At 46.0% G+C, this 22,758-nt stretch overlaps 14 non-coding genes across 14 annotated transcripts; all 14 read right to left on the bottom strand.

Annotated features, from left to right (window-relative positions):
- Window positions 1-1,310: 1,310 nt before the first annotated feature.
- LOC146012428 (U2 spliceosomal RNA) lies at window positions 1,311-1,501 on the bottom strand. Its single transcript, XR_014445593.1, has one exon. It is a non-coding gene; the product is annotated as a U2 spliceosomal RNA (small nuclear RNA).
- A 1,374-nt stretch (window positions 1,502-2,875) lies between these two features.
- LOC146012427 (U2 spliceosomal RNA) lies at window positions 2,876-3,066 on the bottom strand. Its single transcript, XR_014445592.1, has one exon. It is a non-coding gene; the product is annotated as a U2 spliceosomal RNA (small nuclear RNA).
- A 1,374-nt stretch (window positions 3,067-4,440) lies between these two features.
- On the bottom strand, window positions 4,441-4,631 carry LOC146012426 (U2 spliceosomal RNA). Its single transcript, XR_014445591.1, has one exon. It is a non-coding gene; the product is annotated as a U2 spliceosomal RNA (small nuclear RNA).
- A 1,374-nt stretch (window positions 4,632-6,005) lies between these two features.
- LOC146012425 (U2 spliceosomal RNA) lies at window positions 6,006-6,196 on the bottom strand. Its single transcript, XR_014445590.1, has one exon. It is a non-coding gene; the product is annotated as a U2 spliceosomal RNA (small nuclear RNA).
- Window positions 6,197-7,570: 1,374 nt separating this feature from the next.
- On the bottom strand, window positions 7,571-7,761 carry LOC146012424 (U2 spliceosomal RNA). Its single transcript, XR_014445589.1, has one exon. It is a non-coding gene; the product is annotated as a U2 spliceosomal RNA (small nuclear RNA).
- Window positions 7,762-9,135: 1,374 nt separating this feature from the next.
- Window positions 9,136-9,326, bottom strand: LOC146012423 (U2 spliceosomal RNA). Its single transcript, XR_014445588.1, has one exon. It is a non-coding gene; the product is annotated as a U2 spliceosomal RNA (small nuclear RNA).
- Window positions 9,327-10,700: 1,374 nt separating this feature from the next.
- Window positions 10,701-10,891, bottom strand: LOC146012421 (U2 spliceosomal RNA). Its single transcript, XR_014445586.1, has one exon. It is a non-coding gene; the product is annotated as a U2 spliceosomal RNA (small nuclear RNA).
- Window positions 10,892-12,265: 1,374 nt separating this feature from the next.
- Window positions 12,266-12,456, bottom strand: LOC146012577 (U2 spliceosomal RNA). The gene has a single exon (XR_014445735.1). It is a non-coding gene; the product is annotated as a U2 spliceosomal RNA (small nuclear RNA).
- A 1,374-nt stretch (window positions 12,457-13,830) lies between these two features.
- Window positions 13,831-14,021, bottom strand: LOC146012420 (U2 spliceosomal RNA). The gene has a single exon (XR_014445585.1). It is a non-coding gene; the product is annotated as a U2 spliceosomal RNA (small nuclear RNA).
- A 1,375-nt stretch (window positions 14,022-15,396) lies between these two features.
- LOC146012419 (U2 spliceosomal RNA) lies at window positions 15,397-15,587 on the bottom strand. The gene has a single exon (XR_014445584.1). It is a non-coding gene; the product is annotated as a U2 spliceosomal RNA (small nuclear RNA).
- Window positions 15,588-16,961: 1,374 nt separating this feature from the next.
- LOC146012418 (U2 spliceosomal RNA) lies at window positions 16,962-17,152 on the bottom strand. The gene has a single exon (XR_014445583.1). It is a non-coding gene; the product is annotated as a U2 spliceosomal RNA (small nuclear RNA).
- Window positions 17,153-18,526: 1,374 nt separating this feature from the next.
- On the bottom strand, window positions 18,527-18,717 carry LOC146012417 (U2 spliceosomal RNA). The gene has a single exon (XR_014445582.1). It is a non-coding gene; the product is annotated as a U2 spliceosomal RNA (small nuclear RNA).
- Window positions 18,718-20,091: 1,374 nt separating this feature from the next.
- Window positions 20,092-20,282, bottom strand: LOC146012415 (U2 spliceosomal RNA). Its single transcript, XR_014445580.1, has one exon. It is a non-coding gene; the product is annotated as a U2 spliceosomal RNA (small nuclear RNA).
- A 1,374-nt stretch (window positions 20,283-21,656) lies between these two features.
- Window positions 21,657-21,847, bottom strand: LOC146012542 (U2 spliceosomal RNA). Its single transcript, XR_014445702.1, has one exon. It is a non-coding gene; the product is annotated as a U2 spliceosomal RNA (small nuclear RNA).
- Window positions 21,848-22,758: the final 911 nt, after the last annotated feature.

Below are 22,758 nucleotides of genomic sequence, written 5' to 3'. Positions count from 1 at the left end.
ATCAGCACCACGGACACATCTAACACACACACATCACTTCTATGTCGTTGCAGTCTGAAAGATACCTGGCTGTACGGCAGGTGTGAATAGGACTTGAAGTGCTGGACAGGGACCGGAGGACGAGTAGCCATCCAACTGATTTTGTGATTAGGTCGTCGGCGGGCGGGCAGGGTGCCTCAGCTGGGTAGGAGGCCAAATTTGCATGTGCTCCGCCCCGTCTGTTGACGTCGCGTCAACAGACACACACACCCACTAGGCAGACGACCAACAGGCAAGCAGCAGCAGCCAGCTGTCTCCTCGCTCTTTGCTGCTGCATGCCTGTGTCCCTGACGAACTGCTGCTGAGTAAATCAATCAGCTAGCTGCTGCAGAGGAGAAGGAGGAATCTTGCACAATCAGGTGCAATGACGGCTTTCCTGTTTTGAGCCCATTCAGCAGCAGTAGTAGACAGTCAGATGGAGAAGCATTCATGTGGCAGGACCCTTTGTGTGACATCACAATCTGCCCTCTATGACATCACAAGCTGCTCACTCGGAATCCGGCGGAACCTGACAGCCAGACAGTCACTTGGAACAGACAGGCAGACAGGACAGTCATGTGTAGGTGAGCTGGGTGGGCCAATGTTTTCTTTTATTGGCAGTTACCACCCAAATGATGGTCCGAAGAAGGTAAGTGATACTTTTTCTAAATCCCCCTCTCAATGATCATCCATTGTTGGGCTCGGCAAAAAAAAATGGAAGAGGAAAAAAAATTCCCAAAACAAAAGAGAGGAAAGAGGAAAAAAATTTCCCAAAACAAAAGAGAGAGAAAAGAGAGCACAAAAAGAAAAGAAAAAAAATATAAGAGATCAAGAAAGAAAAAGCAAAAAAAAAACCAAGCCATTTCAAATGGAGAGGGAGGGGGGTCCAAAAATGCCATTGCTGTGATCCAGTTGATGTTTCCGTGGAAAGATCGTAGGTAAGTCACATAGTGTTTGCCTATTTTTTGGGAGGTCGCAGCGATTGATAAGTCATTTAATTTAGGCAGGCTTCCGGTCTTTTGGCTAGGCCGCATATGCTGATATCAAGTGTAGTGTCACGTAAAAATATTTAACTGCCTCGATTCCAGAAAGTACAATTCAAGGAGTCAAGAAATAGTCACAAAATGATACACTGGAGGCAGGATTTCAAAGTATTTATGCACAAGGGTTAAACCTTGAAGCAGCAAATGCATGCATTTCTAAATACAAAGTTAGTACAAAGGTGCACAAACAATTGATACTCCAAATTAAGTGCCAGGAATGGAAATAGTCTTTTTTTGGATAACAGATTAGGAAGGTGCACCGGTCCTGGAAGTACTGCAATACCAGGTCAATGCGTGGAGTGGACAGAGCAAGCTCTTCTTCCATCTCCCTGTTCTAAAAATCCATTTAATATATGGCCCCCAGATAGGGGGCGTATCAGATATTAAACTGATAAGAACAGATACTACACTTGATCTTAGCCAAAAGGCCGAGAAGCGATAACCCGAATGGGGTCCCAGCAAAGCGCGCGAACCGGAATTCGGCCACCAACACTGGTGCAGAAGAGATCAGCACCACGGACACATCTAACACACACACATCACTTCTATGTCGTTGCAGTCTGAAAGATACCTGGCTGTACGGCAGGTGTGAATAGGACTTGAAGTGCTGGACAGGGACCGGAGGACGAGTAGCCATCCAACTGATTTTGTGATTAGGTCGTCGGCGGGCGGGCAGGGTGCCTCAGCTGGGTAGGAGGCCAAATTTGCATGTGCTCCGCCCCGTCTGTTGACGTCACGTCAACAGACACACACCCACTAGGCAGACGACCAACAGGCAAGCAGCAGCAGCCAGCTGTCTCCTCGCTCTTTGCTGCTGCATGCCTGTGTCCCTGACGAACTGCTGCTGAGTAAATCAATCAGCTAGCTGCTGCAGAGGAGAAGGAGGAATCTTGCACAATCAGGTGCAATGACGGCTTTCCTGTTTTGAGCCCATTCAGCAGCAGTAGTAGACAGTCAGATGGACAGGCATTCATGTGGCAGGACCCTTTGTGTGACATCACAATCTGCCCTCTATGACATCACAAGCTGCTCACTCGGAATCCGGCGGAACCTGACAGCCAGACAGTCACTTGGAACAGACAGGCAGACAGGACAGTCATGTGTAGGTGAGCTGGGTGGGCCAATGTTTTCTTTTATTGGCAGTTACCACCCAAATGATGGTCCGAAGAAGGTAAGTGATACTTTTTCTAAATCCCCCTCTCAATGATCATCAATTGTTGGGCTCGGCAAAAAAAAATGGAAGAGGAAAAAAAATTCCCAAAACAAAAGAGAGGAAAGAGGAAAAAAATTTCCCAAAACAAAAGAGAGAGAAAAGAGAGCGCAAAAAGAAAAGAAAAAAAATATAAGAGATCAAGAAAGAAAAAGCAAAAAAAAAACCAAGCCATTTCAAATGGAGAGGGAGGGGGGTCCAAAAATGCCATTGCTGTGATCCAGTTGATGTTTCCGTGGAAAGATCGTAGGTAAGTCACATAGTGTTTGCCTATTTTTTGGGAGGTCGCAGCGATTGATAAGTCATTTAATTTAGGCAGGCTTCCGGTCTTTTGGCTAGGCCGCATATGCTGATATCAAGTGTAGTGTCACGTAAAAATATTTAACTGCCTCGATTCCAGAAAGTACAATTCAAGGAGTCAAGAAATAGTCACAAAATGATACACTGGAGGCAGGATTTCAAAGTATTTATGCACAAGGGTTAAACCTTGAAGCAGCAAATGCATGCATTTCTAAATACAAAGTTAGTACAAAGGTGCACAAACAATTGATACTCCAAATTAAGTGCCAGGAATGGAAATAGTCTTTTTTTGGATAACAGATTAGGAAGGTGCACCGGTCCTGGAAGTACTGCAATACCAGGTCAATGCGTGGAGTGGACAGAGCAAGCTCTTCTTCCATCTCCCTGTTCTAAAAATCCATTTAATATATGGCCCCCAGATAGGGGGCGTATCAGATATTAAACTGATAAGAACAGATACTACACTTGATCTTAGCCAAAAGGCCGAGAAGCGATAACCCGAATGGGGTCCCAGCAAAGCGCGCGAACCGGAATTCGGCCACCAACACTGGTGCAGAAGAGATCAGCACCACGGACACATCTAACACACACACATCACTTCTATGTCGTTGCAGTCTGAAAGATACCTGGCTGTACGGCAGGTGTGAATAGGACTTGAAGTGCTGGACAGGGACCGGAGGACGAGTAGCCATCCAACTGATTTTGTGATTAGGTCGTCGGCGGGCGGGCAGGGTGCCTCAGCTGGGTAGGAGGCCAAATTTGCATGTGCTCCGCCCCGTCTGTTGACGTCGCGTCAACAGACACACACCCACTAGGCAGACGACCAACAGGCAAGCAGCAGCAGCCAGCTGTCTCCTCGCTCTTTGCTGCTGCATGCCTGTGTCCCTGACGAACTGCTGCTGAGTAAATCAATCAGCTAGCTGCTGCAGAGGAGAAGGAGGAATCTTGCACAATCAGGTGCAATGACGGCTTTCCTGTTTTGAGCCCATTCAGCAGCAGTAGTAGACAGTCAGATGGACAGGCATTCATGTGGCAGGACCCTTTGTGTGACATCACAATCTGCCCTCTATGACATCACAAGCTGCTCACTCGGAATCCGGCGGAATCTGACAGCCAGACAGTCACTTGGAACAGACAGGCAGACAGGACAGTCATGTGTAGGTGAGCTGGGTGGGCCAATGTTTTCTTTTATTGGCAGTTACCACCCAAATGATGGTCCGAAGAAGGTAAGTGATACTTTTTCTAAATCCCCCTCTCAATGATCATCAATTGTTGGGCTCGGCAAAAAAAAATGGAAGAGGAAAAAAAATTCCCAAAACAAAAGAGAGGAAAGAGGAAAAAAATTTCCCAAAACAAAAGAGAGAGAAAAGAGAGCGCAAAAAGAAAAGAAAAAAAATATAAGAGATCAAGAAAGAAAAAGCAAAAAAAAAACCAAGCCATTTCAAATGGAGAGGGAGGGGGGTCCAAAAATGCCATTGCTGTGATCCAGTTGATGTTTCCGTGGAAAGATCGTAGGTAAGTCACATAGTGTTTGCCTATTTTTTGGGAGGTCGCAGCGATTGATAAGTCATTTAATTTAGGCAGGCTTCCGGTCTTTTGGCTAGGCCGCATATGCTGATATCAAGTGTAGTGTCACGTAAAAATATTTAACTGCCTCGATTCCAGAAAGTACAATTCAAGGAGTCAAGAAATAGTCACAAAATGATACACTGGAGGCAGGATTTCAAAGTATTTATGCACAAGGGTTAAACCTTGAAGCAGCAAATGCATGCATTTCTAAATACAAAGTTAGTACAAAGGTGCACAAACAATTGATACTCCAAATTAAGTGCCAGGAATGGAAATAGTCTTTTTTTGGATAACAGATTAGGAAGGTGCACCGGTCCTGGAAGTACTGCAATACCAGGTCAATGCGTGGAGTGGACAGAGCAAGCTCTTCTTCCATCTCCCTGTTCTAAAAATCCATTTAATATATGGCCCCCAGATAGGGGGCGTATCAGATATTAAACTGATAAGAACAGATACTACACTTGATCTTAGCCAAAAGGCCGAGAAGCGATAACCCGAATGGGGTCCCAGCAAAGCGCGCGAACCAGAATTCGGCCACCAACACTGGTGCAGAAGAGATCAGCACCACGGACACATCTAACACACACACATCACTTCTATGTCGTTGCAGTCTGAAAGATACCTGGCTGTACGGCAGGTGTGAATAGGACTTGAAGTGCTGGACAGGGACCGGAGGACGAGTAGCCATCCAACTGATTTTGTGATTAGGTCGTCGGCGGGCGGGCAGGGTGCCTCAGCTGGGTAGGAGGCCAAATTTGCATGTGCTCCGCCCCGTATGTTGACGTCGCGTCAACAGACACACACCCACTAGGCAGACGACCAACAGGCAAGCAGCAGCAGCCAGCTGTCTCCTCGCTCTTTGCTGCTGCATGCCTGTGTCCCTGACGAACTGCTGCTGAGTAAATCAATCAGCTAGCTGCTGCAGAGGAGAAGGAGGAATCTTGCACAATCAGGTGCAATGACGGCTTTCCTGTTTTGAGCCCATTCAGCAGCAGTAGTAGACAGTCAGATGGACAGGCATTCATGTGGCAGGACCCTTTGTGTGACATCACAATCTGCCCTCTATGACATCACAAGCTGCTCACTCGGAATCCGGCGGAACCTGACAGCCAGACAGTCACTTGGAACAGACAGGCAGACAGGACAGTCATGTGTAGGTGAGCTGGGTGGGCCAATGTTTTCTTTTATTGGCAGTTACCACCCAAATGATGGTCCGAAGAAGGTAAGTGATACTTTTTCTAAATCCCCCTCTCAATGATCATCAATTGTTGGGCTCGGCAAAAAAAAATGGAAGAGGAAAAAAAATTCCCAAAACAAAAGAGAGGAAAGAGGAAAAAAATTTCCCAAAACAAAAGAGAGAGAAAAGAGAGCGCAAAAAGAAAAGAAAAAAAATATAAGAGATCAAGAAAGAAAAAGCAAAAAAAAAACCAAGCCATTTCAAATGGAGAGGGAGGGGGGTCCAAAAATGCCATTGCTGTGATCCAGTTGATGTTTCCGTGGAAAGATCGTAGGTAAGTCACATAGTGTTTGCCTATTTTTTGGGAGGTCGCAGCGATTGATAAGTCATTTAATTTAGGCAGGCTTCCGGTCTTTTGGCTAGGCCGCATATGCTGATATCAAGTGTAGTGTCACGTAAAAATATTTAACTGCCTCGATTCCAGAAAGTACAATTCAAGGAGTCAAGAAATAGTCACAAAATGATACACTGGAGGCAGGATTTCAAAGTATTTATGCACAAGGGTTAAACCTTGAAGCAGCAAATGCATGCATTTCTAAATACAAAGTTAGTACAAAGGTGCACAAACAATTGATACTCCAAATTAAGTGCCAGGAATGGAAATAGTCTTTTTTTGGATAACAGATTAGGAAGGTGCACCGGTCCTGGAAGTACTGCAATACCAGGTCAATGCGTGGAGTGGACAGAGCAAGCTCTTCTTCCATCTCCCTGTTCTAAAAATCCATTTAATATATGGCCCCCAGATAGGGGGCGTATCAGATATTAAACTGATAAGAACAGATACTACACTTGATCTTAGCCAAAAGGCCGAGAAGCGATAACCCGAATGGGGTCCCAGCAAAGCGCGCGAACCGGAATTCGGCCACCAACACTGGTGCAGAAGAGATCAGCACCACGGACACATCTAACACACACACATCACTTCTATGTCGTTGCAGTCTGAAAGATACCTGGCTGTACGGCAGGTGTGAATAGGACTTGAAGTGCTGGACAGGGACCGGAGGACGAGTAGCCATCCAACTGATTTTGTGATTAGGTCGTCGGCGGGCGGGCAGGGTGCCTCAGCTGGGTAGGAGGCCAAATTTGCATGTGCTCCGCCCCGTCTGTTGACGTCGCGTCAACAGACACACACCCACTAGGCAGACGACCAACAGGCAAGCAGCAGCAGCCAGCTGTCTCCTCGCTCTTTGCTGCTGCATGCCTGTGTCCCTGACGAACTGCTGCTGAGTAAATCAATCAGCTAGCTGCTGCAGAGGAGAAGGAGGAATCTTGCACAATCAGGTGCAATAACGGCTTTCCTGTTTTGAGCCCATTCAGCAGCAGTAGTAGACAGTCAGATGGACAGGCATTCATGTGGCAGGACCCTTTGTGTGACATCACAATCTGCCCTCTATGACATCACAAGCTGCTCACTCGGAATCCGGCGGAACCTGACAGCCAGACAGTCACTTGGAACAGACAGGCAGACAGGACAGTCATGTGTAGGTGAGCTGGGTGGGCCAATGTTTTCTTTTATTGGCAGTTACCACCCAAATGATGGTCCGAAGAAGGTAAGTGATACTTTTTCTAAATCCCCCTCTCAATGATCATCAATTGTTGGGCTCGGCAAAAAAAAATGGAAGAGGAAAAAAAATTCCCAAAACAAAAGAGAGGAAAGAGGAAAAAAATTTCCCAAAACAAAAGAGAGAGAAAAGAGAGCGCAAAAAGAAAAGAAAAAAAATATAAGAGATCAAGAAAGAAAAAGCAAAAAAAAAACCAAGCCATTTCAAATGGAGAGGGAGGGGGGTCCAAAAATGCCATTGCTGTGATCCAGTTGATGTTTCCGTGGAAAGATCGTAGGTAAGTCACATAGTGTTTGCCTATTTTTTGGGAGGTCGCAGCGATTGATAAGTCATTTAATTTAGGCAGGCTTCCGGTCTTTTGGCTAGGCCGCATATGCTGATATCAAGTGTAGTGTCACGTAAAAATATTTAACTGCCTCGATTCCAGAAAGTACAATTCAAGGAGTCAAGAAATAGTCACAAAATGATACACTGGAGGCAGGATTTCAAAGTATTTATGCACAAGGGTTAAACCTTGAAGCAGCAAATGCATGCATTTCTAAATACAAAGTTAGTACAAAGGTGCACAAACAATTGATACTCCAAATTAAGTGCCAGGAATGGAAATAGTCTTTTTTTGGATAACAGATTAGGAAGGTGCACCGGTCCTGGAAGTACTGCAATACCAGGTCAATGCGTGGAGTGGACAGAGCAAGCTCTTCTTCCATCTCCCTGTTCTAAAAATCCATTTAATATATGGCCCCCAGATAGGGGGCGTATCAGATATTAAACTGATAAGAACAGATACTACACTTGATCTTAGCCAAAAGGCCGAGAAGCGATAACCCGAATGGGGTCCCAGCAAAGCGCGCGAACCGGAATTCGGCCACCAACACTGGTGCAGAAGAGATCAGCACCACGGACACATCTAACACACACACATCACTTCTATGTCGTTGCAGTCTGAAAGATACCTGGCTGTACGGCAGGTGTGAATAGGACTTGAAGTGCTGGACAGGGACCGGAGGACGAGTAGCCATCCAACTGATTTTGTGATTAGGTCGTCGGCGGGCGGGCAGGGTGCCTCAGCTGGGTAGGAGGCCAAATTTGCATGTGCTCCGCCCCGTCTGTTGACGTCGCGTCAACAGACACACACCCACTAGGCAGACGACCAACAGGCAAGCAGCAGCAGCCAGCTGTCTCCTCGCTCTTTGCTGCTGCATGCCTGTGTCCCTGACGAACTGCTGCTGAGTAAATCAATCAGCTAGCTGCTGCAGAGGAGAAGGAGGAATCTTGCACAATCAGGTGCAATGACGGCTTTCCTGTTTTGAGCCCATTCAGCAGCAGTAGTAGACAGTCAGATGGACAGGCATTCATGTGGCAGGACCCTTTGTGTGACATCACAATCTGCCCTCTATGACATCACAAGCTGCTCACTCGGAATCCGGCGGAACCTGACAGCCAGACAGTCACTTGGAACAGACAGGCAGACAGGACAGTCATGTGTAGGTGAGCTGGGTGGGCCAATGTTTTCTTTTATTGGCAGTTACCACCCAAATGATGGTCCGAAGAAGGTAAGTGATACTTTTTCTAAATCCCCCTCTCAATGATCATCAATTGTTGGGCTCGGCAAAAAAAAATGGAAGAGGAAAAAAAATTCCCAAAACAAAAGAGAGGAAAGAGGAAAAAAATTTCCCAAAACAAAAGAGAGAGAAAAGAGAGCGCAAAAAGAAAAGAAAAAAAATATAAGAGATCAAGAAAGAAAAAGCAAAAAAAAAACCAAGCCATTTCAAATGGAGAGGGAGGGGGGTCCAAAAATGCCATTGCTGTGATCCAGTTGATGTTTCCGTGGAAAGATCGTAGGTAAGTCACATAGTGTTTGCCTATTTTTTGGGAGGTCGCAGCGATTGATAAGTCATTTAATTTAGGCAGGCTTCCGGTCTTTTGGCTAGGCCGCATATGCTGATATCAAGTGTAGTGTCACGTAAAAATATTTAACTGCCTCGATTCCAGAAAGTACAATTCAAGGAGTCAAGAAATAGTCACAAAATGATACACTGGAGGCAGGATTTCAAAGTATTTATGCACAAGGGTTAAACCTTGAAGCAGCAAATGCATGCATTTCTAAATACAAAGTTAGTACAAAGGTGCACAAACAATTGATACTCCAAATTAAGTGCCAGGAATGGAAATAGTCTTTTTTTGGATAACAGATTAGGAAGGTGCACCGGTCCTGGAAGTACTGCAATACCAGGTCAATGCGTGGAGTGGACAGAGCAAGCTCTTCTTCCATCTCCCTGTTCTAAAAATCCATTTAATATATGGCCCCCAGATAGGGGGCGTATCAGATATTAAACTGATAAGAACAGATACTACACTTGATCTTAGCCAAAAGGCCGAGAAGCGATAACCCGAATGGGGTCCCAGCAAAGCGCGCGAACCGGAATTCGGCCACCAACACTGGTGCAGAAGAGATCAGCACCACGGACACATCTAACACACACACATCACTTCTATGTCGTTGCAGTCTGAAAGATACCTGGCTGTACGGCAGGTGTGAATAGGACTTGAAGTGCTGGACAGGGACCGGAGGACGAGTAGCCATCCAACTGATTTTGTGATTAGGTCGTCGGCGGGCGGGCAGGGTGCCTCAGCTGGGTAGGAGGCCAAATTTGCATGTGCTCCGCCCCGTCTGTTGACGTCGCGTCAACAGACACACACCCACTAGGCAGACGACCAACAGGCAAGCAGCAGCAGCCAGCTGTCTCCTCGCTCTTTGCTGCTGCATGCCTGTGTCCCTGACGAACTGCTGCTGAGTAAATCAATCAGCTAGCTGCTGCAGAGGAGAAGGAGGAATCTTGCACAATCAGGTGCAATGACGGCTTTCCTGTTTTGAGCCCATTCAGCAGCAGTAGTAGACAGTCAGATGGACAGGCATTCATGTGGCAGGACCCTTTGTGTGACATCACAATCTGCCCTCTATGACATCACAAGCTGCTCACTCGGAATCCGGCGGAATCTGACAGCCAGACAGTCACTTGGAACAGACAGGCAGACAGGACAGTCATGTGTAGGTGAGCTGGGTGGGCCAATGTTTTCTTTTATTGGCAGTTACCACCCAAATGATGGTCCGAAGAAGGTAAGTGATACTTTTTCTAAATCCCCCTCTCAATGATCATCAATTGTTGGGCTCGGCAAAAAAAAATGGAAGAGGAAAAAAAATTCCCAAAACAAAAGAGAGGAAAGAGGAAAAAAATTTCCCAAAACAAAAGAGAGAGAAAAGAGAGCGCAAAAAGAAAAGAAAAAAAATATAAGAGATCAAGAAAGAAAAAGCAAAAAAAAAACCAAGCCATTTCAAATGGAGAGGGAGGGGGGTCCAAAAATGCCATTGCTGTGATCCAGTTGATGTTTCCGTGGAAAGATCGTAGGTAAGTCACATAGTGTTTGCCTATTTTTTGGGAGGTCGCAGCGATTGATAAGTCATTTAATTTAGGCAGGCTTCCGGTCTTTTGGCTAGGCCGCATATGCTGATATCAAGTGTAGTGTCACGTAAAAATATTTAACTGCCTCGATTCCAGAAAGTACAATTCAAGGAGTCAAGAAATAGTCACAAAATGATACACTGGAGGCAGGATTTCAAAGTATTTATGCACAAGGGTTAAACCTTGAAGCAGCAAATGCATGCATTTCTAAATACAAAGTTAGTACAAAGGTGCACAAACAATTGATACTCCAAATTAAGTGCCAGGAATGGAAATAGTCTTTTTTTGGATAACAGATTAGGAAGGTGCACCGGTCCTGGAAGTACTGCAATACCAGGTCAATGCGTGGAGTGGACAGAGCAAGCTCTTCTTCCATCTCCCTGTTCTAAAAATCCATTTAATATATGGCCCCCAGATAGGGGGCGTATCAGATATTAAACTGATAAGAACAGATACTACACTTGATCTTAGCCAAAAGGCCGAGAAGCGATAACCCGAATGGGGTCCCAGCAAAGCGCGCGAACCGGAATTCGGCCACCAACACTGGTGCAGAAGAGATCAGCACCACGGACACATCTAACACACACACATCACTTCTATGTCGTTGCAGTCTGAAAGATACCTGGCTGTACGGCAGGTGTGAATAGGACTTGAAGTGCTGGACAGGGACCGGAGGACGAGTAGCCATCCAACTGATTTTGTGATTAGGTCGTCGGCGGGCGGGCAGGGTGCCTCAGCTGGGTAGGAGGCCAAATTTGCATGTGCTCCGCCCCGTCTGTTGACGTCGCCTCAACAGACACACACCCACTAGGCAGACGACCAACAGGCAAGCAGCAGCAGCCAGCTGTCTCCTCGCTCTTTGCTGCTGCATGCCTGTGTCCCTGACGAACTGCTGCTGAGTAAATCAATCAGCTAGCTGCTGCAGAGGAGAAGGAGGAATCTTGCACAATCAGGTGCAATGACGGCTTTCCTGTTTTGAGCCCATTCAGCAGCAGTAGTAGACAGTCAGATGGACAGGCATTCATGTGGCAGGACCCTTTGTGTGACATCACAATCTGCCCTCTATGACATCACAAGCTGCTCACTCGGAATCCGGCGGAATCTGACAGCCAGACAGTCACTTGGAACAGACAGGCAGACAGGACAGTCATGTGTAGGTGAGCTGGGTGGGCCAATGTTTTCTTTTATTGGCAGTTACCACCCAAATGATGGTCCGAAGAAGGTAAGTGATACTTTTTCTAAATCCCCCTCTCAATGATCATCAATTGTTGGGCTCGGCAAAAAAAAATGGAAGAGGAAAAAAAATTCCCAAAACAAAAGAGAGGAAAGAGGAAAAAAATTTCCCAAAACAAAAGAGAGAGAAAAGAGAGCGCAAAAAGAAAAGAAAAAAAATATAAGAGATCAAGAAAGAAAAAGCAAAAAAAAAACCAAGCCATTTCAAATGGAGAGGGAGGGGGGTCCAAAAATGCCATTGCTGTGATCCAGTTGATGTTTCCGTGGAAAGATCGTAGGTAAGTCACATAGTGTTTGCCTATTTTTTGGGAGGTCGCAGCGATTGATAAGTCATTTAATTTAGGCAGGCTTCCGGTCTTTTGGCTAGGCCGCATATGCTGATATCAAGTGTAGTGTCACGTAAAAATATTTAACTGCCTCGATTCCAGAAAGTACAATTCAAGGAGTCAAGAAATAGTCACAAAATGATACACTGGAGGCAGGATTTCAAAGTATTTATGCACAAGGGTTAAACCTTGAAGCAGCAAATGCATGCATTTCTAAATACAAAGTTAGTACAAAGGTGCACAAACAATTGATACTCCAAATTAAGTGCCAGGAATGGAAATAGTCTTTTTTTAGGTAACAGATTAGGAAGGTGCACCGGTCATGGAAGTACTGCAATACCAGGTCAATGCGTGGAGTGGACAGAGCAAGCTCTTCTTCCATCTCCCTGTTCTAAAAATCCATTTAATATATGGCCCCCAGATAGGGGGCGTATCAGATATTAAACTGATAAGAACAGATACTACACTTGATCTTAGCCAAAAGGCCGAGAAGCGATAACCCGAATGGGGTCCCAGCAAAGCGCGCGAACCAGAATTCGGCCACCAACACTGGTGCAGAAGAGATCAGCACCACGGACACATCTAACACACACACATCACTTCTATGTCGTTGCAGTCTGAAAGATACCTGGCTGTACGGCAGGTGTGAATAGGACTTGAAGTGCTGGACAGGGACCGGAGGACGAGTAGCCATCCAACTGATTTTGTGATTAGGTCGTCGGCGGGCGGGCAGGGTGCCTCAGCTGGGTAGGAGGCCAAATTTGCATGTGCTCCGCCCCGTCTGTTGACGTCGCGTCAACAGACACACACCCACTAGGCAGACGACCAACAGGCAAGCAGCAGCAGCCAGCTGTCTCCTCGCTCTTTGCTGCTGCATGCCTGTGTCCCTGACGAACTGCTGCTGAGTAAATCAATCAGCTAGCTGCTGCAGAGGAGAAGGAGGAATCTTGCACAATCAGGTGCAATGACGGCTTTCCTGTTTTGAGCCCATTCAGCAGCAGTAGTAGACAGTCAGATGGACAGGCATTCATGTGGCAGGACCCTTTGTGTGACATCACAATCTGCCCTCTATGACATCACAAGCTGCTCACTCGGAATCCGGCGGAACCTGACAGCCAGACAGTCACTTGGAACAGACAGGCAGACAGGACAGTCATGTGTAGGTGAGCTGGGTGGGCCAATGTTTTCTTTTATTGGCAGTTACCACCCAAATGATGGTCCGAAGAAGGTAAGTGATACTTTTTCTAAATCCCCCTCTCAATGATCATCAATTGTTGGGCTCGGCAAAAAAAAATGGAAGAGGAAAAAAAATTCCCAAAACAAAAGAGAGGAAAGAGGAAAAAAATTTCCCAAAACAAAAGAGAGAGAAAAGAGAGCGCAAAAAGAAAAGAAAAAAAATATAAGAGATCAAGAAAGAAAAAGCAAAAAAAAAACCAAGCCATTTCAAATGGAGAGGGAGGGGGGTCCAAAAATGCCATTGCTGTGATCCAGTTGATGTTTCCGTGGAAAGATCGTAGGTAAGTCACATAGTGTTTGCCTATTTTTTGGGAGGTCGCAGCGATTGATAAGTCATTTAATTTAGGCAGGCTTCCGGTCTTTTGGCTAGGCCGCATATGCTGATATCAAGTGTAGTGTCACGTAAAAATATTTAACTGCCTCGATTCCAGAAAGTACAATTCAAGGAGTCAAGAAATAGTCACAAAATGATACACTGGAGGCAGGATTTCAAAGTATTTATGCACAAGGGTTAAACCTTGAAGCAGCAAATGCATGCATTTCTAAATACAAAGTTAGTACAAAGGTGCACAAACAATTGATACTCCAAATTAAGTGCCAGGAATGGAAATAGTCTTTTTTTGGATAACAGATTAGGAAGGTGCACCGGTCCTGGAAGTACTGCAATACCAGGTCAATGCGTGGAGTGGACAGAGCAAGCTCTTCTTCCATCTCCCTGTTCTAAAAATCCATTTAATATATGGCCCCCAGATAGGGGGCGTATCAGATATTAAACTGATAAGAACAGATACTACACTTGATCTTAGCCAAAAGGCCGAGAAGCGATAACCCGAATGGGGTCCCAGCAAAGCGCGCGAACCGGAATTCGGCCACCAACACTGGTGCAGAAGAGATCAGCACCACGGACACATCTAACACACACACATCACTTCTATGTCGTTGCAGTCTGAAAGATACCTGGCTGTACGGCAGGTGTGAATAGGACTTGAAGTGCTGGACAGGGACCGGAGGACGAGTAGCCATCCAACTGATTTTGTGATTAGGTCGTCGGCGGGCGGGCAGGGTGCCTCAGCTGGGTAGGAGGCCAAATTTGCATGTGCTCCGCCCCGTCTGTTGACGTCGCGTCAACAGACACACACCCACTAGGCAGACGACCAACAGGCAAGCAGCAGCAGCCAGCTGTCTCCTCGCTCTTTGCTGCTGCATGCCTGTGTCCCTGACGAACTGCTGCTGAGTAAATCAATCAGCTAGCTGCTGCAGAGGAGAAGGAGGAATCTTGCACAATCAGGTGCAATAACGGCTTTCCTGTTTTGAGCCCATTCAGCAGCAGTAGTAGACAGTCAGATGGACAGGCATTCATGTGGCAGGACCCTTTGTGTGACATCACAATCTGCCCTCTATGACATCACAAGCTGCTCACTCGGAATCCGGCGGAACCTGACAGCCAGACAGTCACTTGGAACAGACAGGCAGACAGGACAGTCATGTGTAGGTGAGCTGGGTGGGCCAATGTTTTCTTTTATTGGCAGTTACCACCCAAATGATGGTCCGAAGAAGGTAAGTGATACTTTTTCTAAATCCCCCTCTCAATGATCATCAATTGTTGGGCTCGGCAAAAAAAAAATGGAAGAGGAAAAAAAATTCCCAAAACAAAAGAGAGGAAAGAGGAAAAAAATTTCCCAAAACAAAAGAGAGAGAAAAGAGAGCGCAAAAAGAAAAGAAAAAAAATATAAGAGATCAAGAAAGAAAAAGCAAAAAAAAAACCAAGCCATTTCAAATGGAGAGGGAGGGGGGTCCAAAAATGCCATTGCTGTGATCCAGTTGATGTTTCCGTGGAAAGATCGTAGGTAAGTCACATAGTGTTTGCCTATTTTTTGGGAGGTCGCAGCGATTGATAAGTCATTTAATTTAGGCAGGCTTCCGGTCTTTTGGCTAGGCCGCATATGCTGATATCAAGTGTAGTGTCACGTAAAAATATTTAACTGCCTCGATTCCAGAAAGTACAATTCAAGGAGTCAAGAAATAGTCACAAAATGATACACTGGAGGCAGGATTTCAAAGTATTTATGCACAAGGGTTAAACCTTGAAGCAGCAAATGCATGCATTTCTAAATACAAAGTTAGTACAAAGGTGCACAAACAATTGATACTCCAAATTAAGTGCCAGGAATGGAAATAGTCTTTTTTTGGATAACAGATTAGGAAGGTGCACCGGTCCTGGAAGTACTGCAATACCAGGTCAATGCGTGGAGTGGACAGAGCAAGCTCTTCTTCCATCTCCCTGTTCTAAAAATCCATTTAATATATGGCCCCCAGATAGGGGGCGTATCAGATATTAAACTGATAAGAACAGATACTACACTTGATCTTAGCCAAAAGGCCGAGAAGCGATAACCCGAATGGGGTCCCAGCAAAGCGCGCGAACCGGAATTCGGCCACCAACACTGGTGCAGAAGAGATCAGCACCACGGACACATCTAACACACACACATCACTTCTATGTCGTTGCAGTCTGAAAGATACCTGGCTGTACGGCAGGTGTGAATAGGACTTGAAGTGCTGGACAGGGACCGGAGGACGAGTAGCCATCCAACTGATTTTGTGATTAGGTCGTCGGCGGGCGGGCAGGGTGCCTCAGCTGGGTAGGAGGCCAAATTTGCATGTGCTCCGCCCCGTCTGTTGACGTCGCGTCAACAGACACACACCCACTAGGCAGACGACCAACAGGCAAGCAGCAGCAGCCAGCTGTCTCCTCGCTCTTTGCTGCTGCATGCCTGTGTCCCTGACGAACTGCTGCTGAGTAAATCAATCAGCTAGCTGCTGCAGAGGAGAAGGAGGAATCTTGCACAATCAGGTGCAATGACGGCTTTCCTGTTTTGAGCCCATTCAGCAGCAGTAGTAGACAGTCAGATGGACAGGCATTCATGTGGCAGGACCCTTTGTGTGACATCACAATCTGCCCTCTATGACATCACAAGCTGCTCACTCGGAATCCGGCGGAACCTGACAGCCAGACAGTCACTTGGAACAGACAGGCAGACAGGACAGTCATGTGTAGGTGAGCTGGGTGGGCCAATGTTTTCTTTTATTGGCAGTTACCACCCAAATGATGGTCCGAAGAAGGTAAGTGATACTTTTTCTAAATCCCCCTCTCAATGATCATCAATTGTTGGGCTCGGCAAAAAAAAATGGAAGAGGAAAAAAAATTCCCAAAACAAAAGAGAGGAAAGAGGAAAAAAATTTCCCAAAACAAAAGAGAGAGAAAAGAGAGCGCAAAAAGAAAAGAAAAAAAATATAAGAGATCAAGAAAGAAAAAGCAAAAAAAAAACCAAGCCATTTCAAATGGAGAGGGAGGGGGGTCCAAAAATGCCATTGCTGTGATCCAGTTGATGTTTCCGTGGAAAGATCGTAGGTAAGTCACATAGTGTTTGCCTATTTTTTGGGAGGTCGCAGCGATTGATAAGTCATTTAATTTAGGCAGGCTTCCGGTCTTTTGGCTAGGCCGCATATGCTGATATCAAGTGTAGTGTCACGTAAAAATATTTAACTGCCTCGATTCCAGAAAGTACAATTCAAGGAGTCAAGAAATAGTCACAAAATGATACACTGGAGGCAGGATTTCAAAGTATTTATGCACAAGGGTTAAACCTTGAAGCAGCAAATGCATGCATTTCTAAATACAAAGTTAGTACAAAGGTGCACAAACAATTGATACTCCAAATTAAGTGCCAGGAATGGAAATAGTCTTTTTTTGGATAACAGATTAGGAAGGTGCACCGGTCCTGGAAGTACTGCAATACCAGGTCAATGCGTGGAGTGGACAGAGCAAGCTCTTCTTCCATCTCCCTGTTCTAAAAATCCATTTAATATATGGCCCCCAGATAGGGGGCGTATCAGATATTAAACTGATAAGAACAGATACTACACTTGATCTTAGCCAAAAGGCCGAGAAGCGATAACCCGAATGGGGTCCCAGCAAAGCGCGCGAACCGGAATTCGGCCACCAACACTGGTGCAGAAGAGATCAGCACCACGGACACATCTAACACACACACATCACTTCTATGTCGTTGCAGTCTGAAAGATACCTGGCTGTACGGCAGGTGTGAATAGGACTTGAAGTGCTGGACAGGGACCGGAGGACGAGTAGCCATCCAACTGATTTTGTGATTAGGTCGTCGGCGGGCGGGCAGGGTGCCTCAGCTGGGTAGGAGGCCAAATTTGCATGTGCTCCGCCCCGTCTGTTGACGTCGCGTCAACAGACACACACCCACTAGGCAGACGACCAACAGGCAAGCAGCAGCAGCCAGCTGTCTCCTCGCTCTTTGCTGCTGCATGCCTGTGTCCCTGACGAACTGCTGCTGAGTAAATCAATCAGCTAGCTGCTGCAGAGGAGAAGGAGGAATCTTGCACAATCAGGTGCAATGACGGCTTTCCTGTTTTGAGCCCATTCAGCAGCAGTAGTAGACAGTCAGATGGACAGGCATTCATGTGGCAGGACCCTTTGTGTGACATCACAATCTGCCCTCTATGACATCACAAGCTGCTCACTCGGAATCCGGCGGAATCTGACAGCCAGACAGTCACTTGGAACAGACAGGCAGACAGGACAGTCATGTGTAGGTGAGCTGGGTGGGCCAATGTTTTCTTTTATTGGCAGTTACCACCCAAATGATGGTCCGAAGAAGGTAAGTGATACTTTTTCTAAATCCCCCTCTCAATGATCATCAATTGTTGGGCTCGGCAAAAAAAAATGGAAGAGGAAAAAAAATTCCCAAAACAAAAGAGAGGAAAGAGGAAAAAAATTTCCCAAAACAAAAGAGAGAGAAAAGAGAGCGCAAAAAGAAAAGAAAAAAAATATAAGAGATCAAGAAAGAAAAAGCAAAAAAAAAACCAAGCCATTTCAAATGGAGAGGGAGGGGGGTCCAAAAATGCCATTGCTGTGATCCAGTTGATGTTTCCGTGGAAAGATCGTAGGTAAGTCACATAGTGTTTGCCTATTTTTTGGGAGGTCGCAGCGATTGATAAGTCATTTAATTTAGGCAGGCTTCCGGTCTTTTGGCTAGGCCGCATATGCTGATATCAAGTGTAGTGTCACGTAAAAATATTTAACTGCCTCGATTCCAGAAAGTACAATTCAAGGAGTCAAGAAATAGTCACAAAATGATACACTGGAGGCAGGATTTCAAAGTATTTATGCACAAGGGTTAAACCTTGAAGCAGCAAATGCATGCATTTCTAAATACAAAGTTAGTACAAAGGTGCACAAACAATTGATACTCCAAATTAAGTGCCAGGAATGGAAATAGTCTTTTTTTGGATAACAGATTAGGAAGGTGCACCGGTCCTGGAAGTACTGCAATACCAGGTCAATGCGTGGAGTGGACAGAGCAAGCTCTTCTTCCATCTCCCTGTTCTAAAAATCCATTTAATATATGGCCCCCAGATAGGGGGCGTATCAGATATTAAACTGATAAGAACAGATACTACACTTGATCTTAGCCAAAAGGCCGAGAAGCGATAACCCGAATGGGGTCCCAGCAAAGCGCGCGAACCGGAATTCGGCCACCAACACTGGTGCAGAAGAGATCAGCACCACGGACACATCTAACACACACACATCACTTCTATGTCGTTGCAGTCTGAAAGATACCTGGCTGTACGGCAGGTGTGAATAGGACTTGAAGTGCTGGACAGGGACCGGAGGACGAGTAGCCATCCAACTGATTTTGTGATTAGGTCGTCGGCGGGCGGGCAGGGTGCCTCAGCTGGGTAGGAGGCCAAATCTGCATGTGCTCCGCCCCGTCTGTTGACGTCGCGTCAACAGACACACACCCACTAGGCAGACGACCAACAGGCAAGCAGCAGCAGCCAGCTGTCTCCTCGCTCTTTGCTGCTGCATGCCTGTGTCCCTGACGAACTGCTGCTGAGTAAATCAATCAGCTAGCTGCTGCAGAGGAGAAGGAGGAATCTTGCACAATCAGGTGCAATGACGGCTTTCCTGTTTTGAGCCCATTCAGCAGCAGTAGTAGACAGTCAGATGGACAGGCATTCATGTGGCAGGACCCTTTGTGTGACATCACAATCTGCCCTCTATGACATCACAAGCTGCTCACTCGGAATCCGGCGGAACCTGACAGCCAGACAGTCACTTGGAACAGACAGGCAGACAGGACAGTCATGTGTAGGTGAGCTGGGTGGGCCAATGTTTTCTTTTATTGGCAGTTACCACCCAAATGATGGTCCGAAGAAGGTAAGTGATACTTTTTCTAAATCCCCCTCTCAATGATCATCAATTGTTGGGCTCGGCAAAAAAAAATGGAAGAGGAAAAAAAATTCCCAAAACAAAAGAGAGGAAAGAGGAAAAAAATTTCCCAAAACAAAAGAGAGAGAAAAGAGAGCGCAAAAAGAAAAGAAAAAAAATATAAGAGATCAAGAAAGAAAAAGCAAAAAAAAAACCAAGCCATTTCAAATGGAGAGGGAGGGGGGTCCAAAAATGCCATTGCTGTGATCCAGTTGATGTTTCCGTGGAAAGATCGTAGGTAAGTCACATAGTGTTTGCCTATTTTTTGGGAGGTCGCAGCGATTGATAAGTCATTTAATTTAGGCAGGCTTCCGGTCTTTTGGCTAGGCCGCATATGCTGATATCAAGTGTAGTGTCACATAAAAATATTTAACTGCCTCGATTCCAGAAAGTACAATTCAAGGAGTCAAGAAATAGTCACAAAATGATACACTGGAGGCAGGATTTCAAAGTATTTATGCACAAGGGTTAAACCTTGAAGCAGCAAATGCATGCATTTCTAAATACAAAGTTAGTACAAAGGTGCACAAACAATTGATACTCCAAATTAAGTGCCAGGAATGGAAATAGTCTTTTTTTGGATAACAGATTAGGAAGGTGCACCGGTCCTGGAAGTACTGCAATACCAGGTCAATGCGTGGAGTGGACAGAGCAAGCTCTTCTTCCATCTCCCTGTTCTAAAAATCCATTTAATATATGGCCCCCAGATAGGGGGCGTATCAGATATTAAACTGATAAGAACAGATACTACACTTGATCTTAGCCAAAAGGCCGAGAAGCGATAACCCGAATGGGGTCCCAGCAAAGCGCGCGAACCGGAATTCGGCCACCAACACTGGTGCAGAAGAGATCAGCACCACGGACACATCTAACACACACACATCACTTCTATGTCGTTGCAGTCTGAAAGATACCTGGCTGTACGGCAGGTGTGAATAGGACTTGAAGTGCTGGACAGGGACCGGAGGACGAGTAGCCATCCAACTGATTTTGTGATTAGGTCGTCGGCGGGCGGGCAGGGTGCCTCAGCTGGGTAGGAGGCCAAATTTGCATGTGCTCCGCCCCGTCTGTTGACGTCGCGTCAACAGACACACACCCACTAGGCAGACGACCAACAGGCAAGCAGCAGCAGCCAGCTGTCTCCTCGCTCTTTGCTGCTGCATGCCTGTGTCCCTGACGAACTGCTGCTGAGTAAATCAATCAGCTAGCTGCTGCAGAGGAGAAGGAGGAATCTTGCACAATCAGGTGCAATGACGGCTTTCCTGTTTTGAGCCCATTCAGCAGCAGTAGTAGACAGTCAGATGGACAGGCATTCATGTGGCAGGACCCTTTGTGTGACATCACAATCTGCCCTCTATGACATCACAAGCTGCTCACTCGGAATCCGGCGGAACCTGACAGCCAGACAGTCACTTAGTACAGACAGGCAGACAGGACAGTCATGTGTAGGTGAGCTGGGTGGGCCAATGTTTTCTTTTATTGGCAGTTACCACCCAAATGATGGTCCGAAGAAGGTAAGTGATACTTTTTCTAAATCCCCCTCTCAATGATCATCAATTGTTGGGCTCGGCAAAAAAAAATGGAAGAGGAAAAAAAATTCCCAAAACAAAAGAGAGGAAAGAGGAAAAAAATTTCCCAAAACAAAAGAGAGAGAAAAGAGAGCGCAAAAAGAAAAGAAAAAAAATATAAGAGATCAAGAAAGAAAAAGCAAAAAAAAAACCAAGCCATTTCAAATGGAGAGGGAGGGGGGTCCAAAAATGCCATTGCTGTGATCCAGTTGATGTTTCCGTGGAAAGATCGTAGGTAAGTCACATAGTGTTTGCCTATTTTTTGGGAGGTCGCAGCGATTGATAAGTCATTTAATTTAGGCAGGCTTCCGGTCTTTTGGCTAGGCCGCATATGCTGATATCAAGTGTAGTGTCACGTAAAAATATTTAACTGCCTCGATTCCAGAAAGTACAATTCAAGGAGTCAAGAAATAGTCACAAAATGATACACTGGAGGCAGGATTTCAAAGTATTTATGCACAAGGGTTAAACCTTGAAGCAGCAAATGCATGCATTTCTAAATACAAAGTTAGTACAAAGGTGCACAAACAATTGATACTCCAAATTAAGTGCCAGGAATGGAAATAGTCTTTTTTTGGATAACAGATTAGGAAGGTGCACCGGTCCTGGAAGTACTGCAATACCAGGTCAATGCATGGAGTGGACAGAGCAAGCTCTTCTTCCATCTCCCTGTTCTAAAAATCCATTTAATATATGGCCCCCAGATAGGGGGCGTATCAGATATTAAACTGATAAGAACAGATACTACACTTGATCTTAGCCAAAAGGCCGAGAAGCGATAACCCGAATGGGGTCCCAGCAAAGCGCGCGAACCGGAATTCGGCCACCAACACTGGTGCAGAAGAGATCAGCACCACGGACACATCTAACACACACACATCACTTCTATGTCGTTGCAGTCTGAAAGATACCTGGCTGTACGGCAGGTGTGAATAGGACTTGAAGTGCTGGACAGGGACCGGAGGACGAGTAGCCATCCAACTGATTTTGTGATTAGGTCGTCGGCGGGCGGGCAGGGTGCCTCAGCTGGGTAGGAGGCCAAATTTGCATGTGCTCCGCCCCGTCTGTTGACGTCGCGTCAACAGACACACACCCACTAGGCAGACGACCAACAGGCAAGCAGCAGCAGCCAGCTGTCTCCTCGCTCTTTGCTGCTGCATGCCTGTGTCCCTGACGAACTGCTGCTGAGTAAATCAATCAGCTAGCTGCTGCAGAGGAGAAGGAGGAATCTTGCACAATCAGGTGCAATGACGGCTTTCCTGTTTTGAGCCCATTCAGCAGCAGTAGTAGACAGTCAGATGGACAGGCATTCATGTGGCAGGACCCTTTGTGTGACATCACAATCTGCCCTCTATGACATCACAAGCTGCTCACTCGGAATCCGGCGGAACCTGACAGCCAGACAGTCACTTGGAACAGACAGGCAGACAGGACAGTCATGTGTAGGTGAGCTGGGTGGGCCAGTGTTTTCTTTTATTGGCAGTTACCACCCAAATGATGGTCCGAAGAAGGTAAGTGATACTTTTTCTAAATCCCCCTCTCAATGATCATCAATTGTTGGGCTCGGCAAAAAAAAATGGAAGAGGAAAAAAAATTCCCAAAACAAAAGAGAGGAAAGAGGAAAAAAATTTCCCAAAACAAAAGAGAGAGAAAAGAGAGCGCAAAAAGAAAAGAAAAAAAATATAAGAGAT

The sequence above is a fragment of the Crinia signifera genome, chromosome 6 (assembly GCF_055691185.1).
Source record: "Crinia signifera chromosome 6, ASM5569118v1, whole genome shotgun sequence".
NCBI classification, from domain to species: Eukaryota; Metazoa; Chordata; class Amphibia; order Anura; family Myobatrachidae; genus Crinia; species Crinia signifera.
Note: the sequence above shows the minus strand (reverse complement) of the source record. Positions and strands in the feature narration are given on the sequence as shown.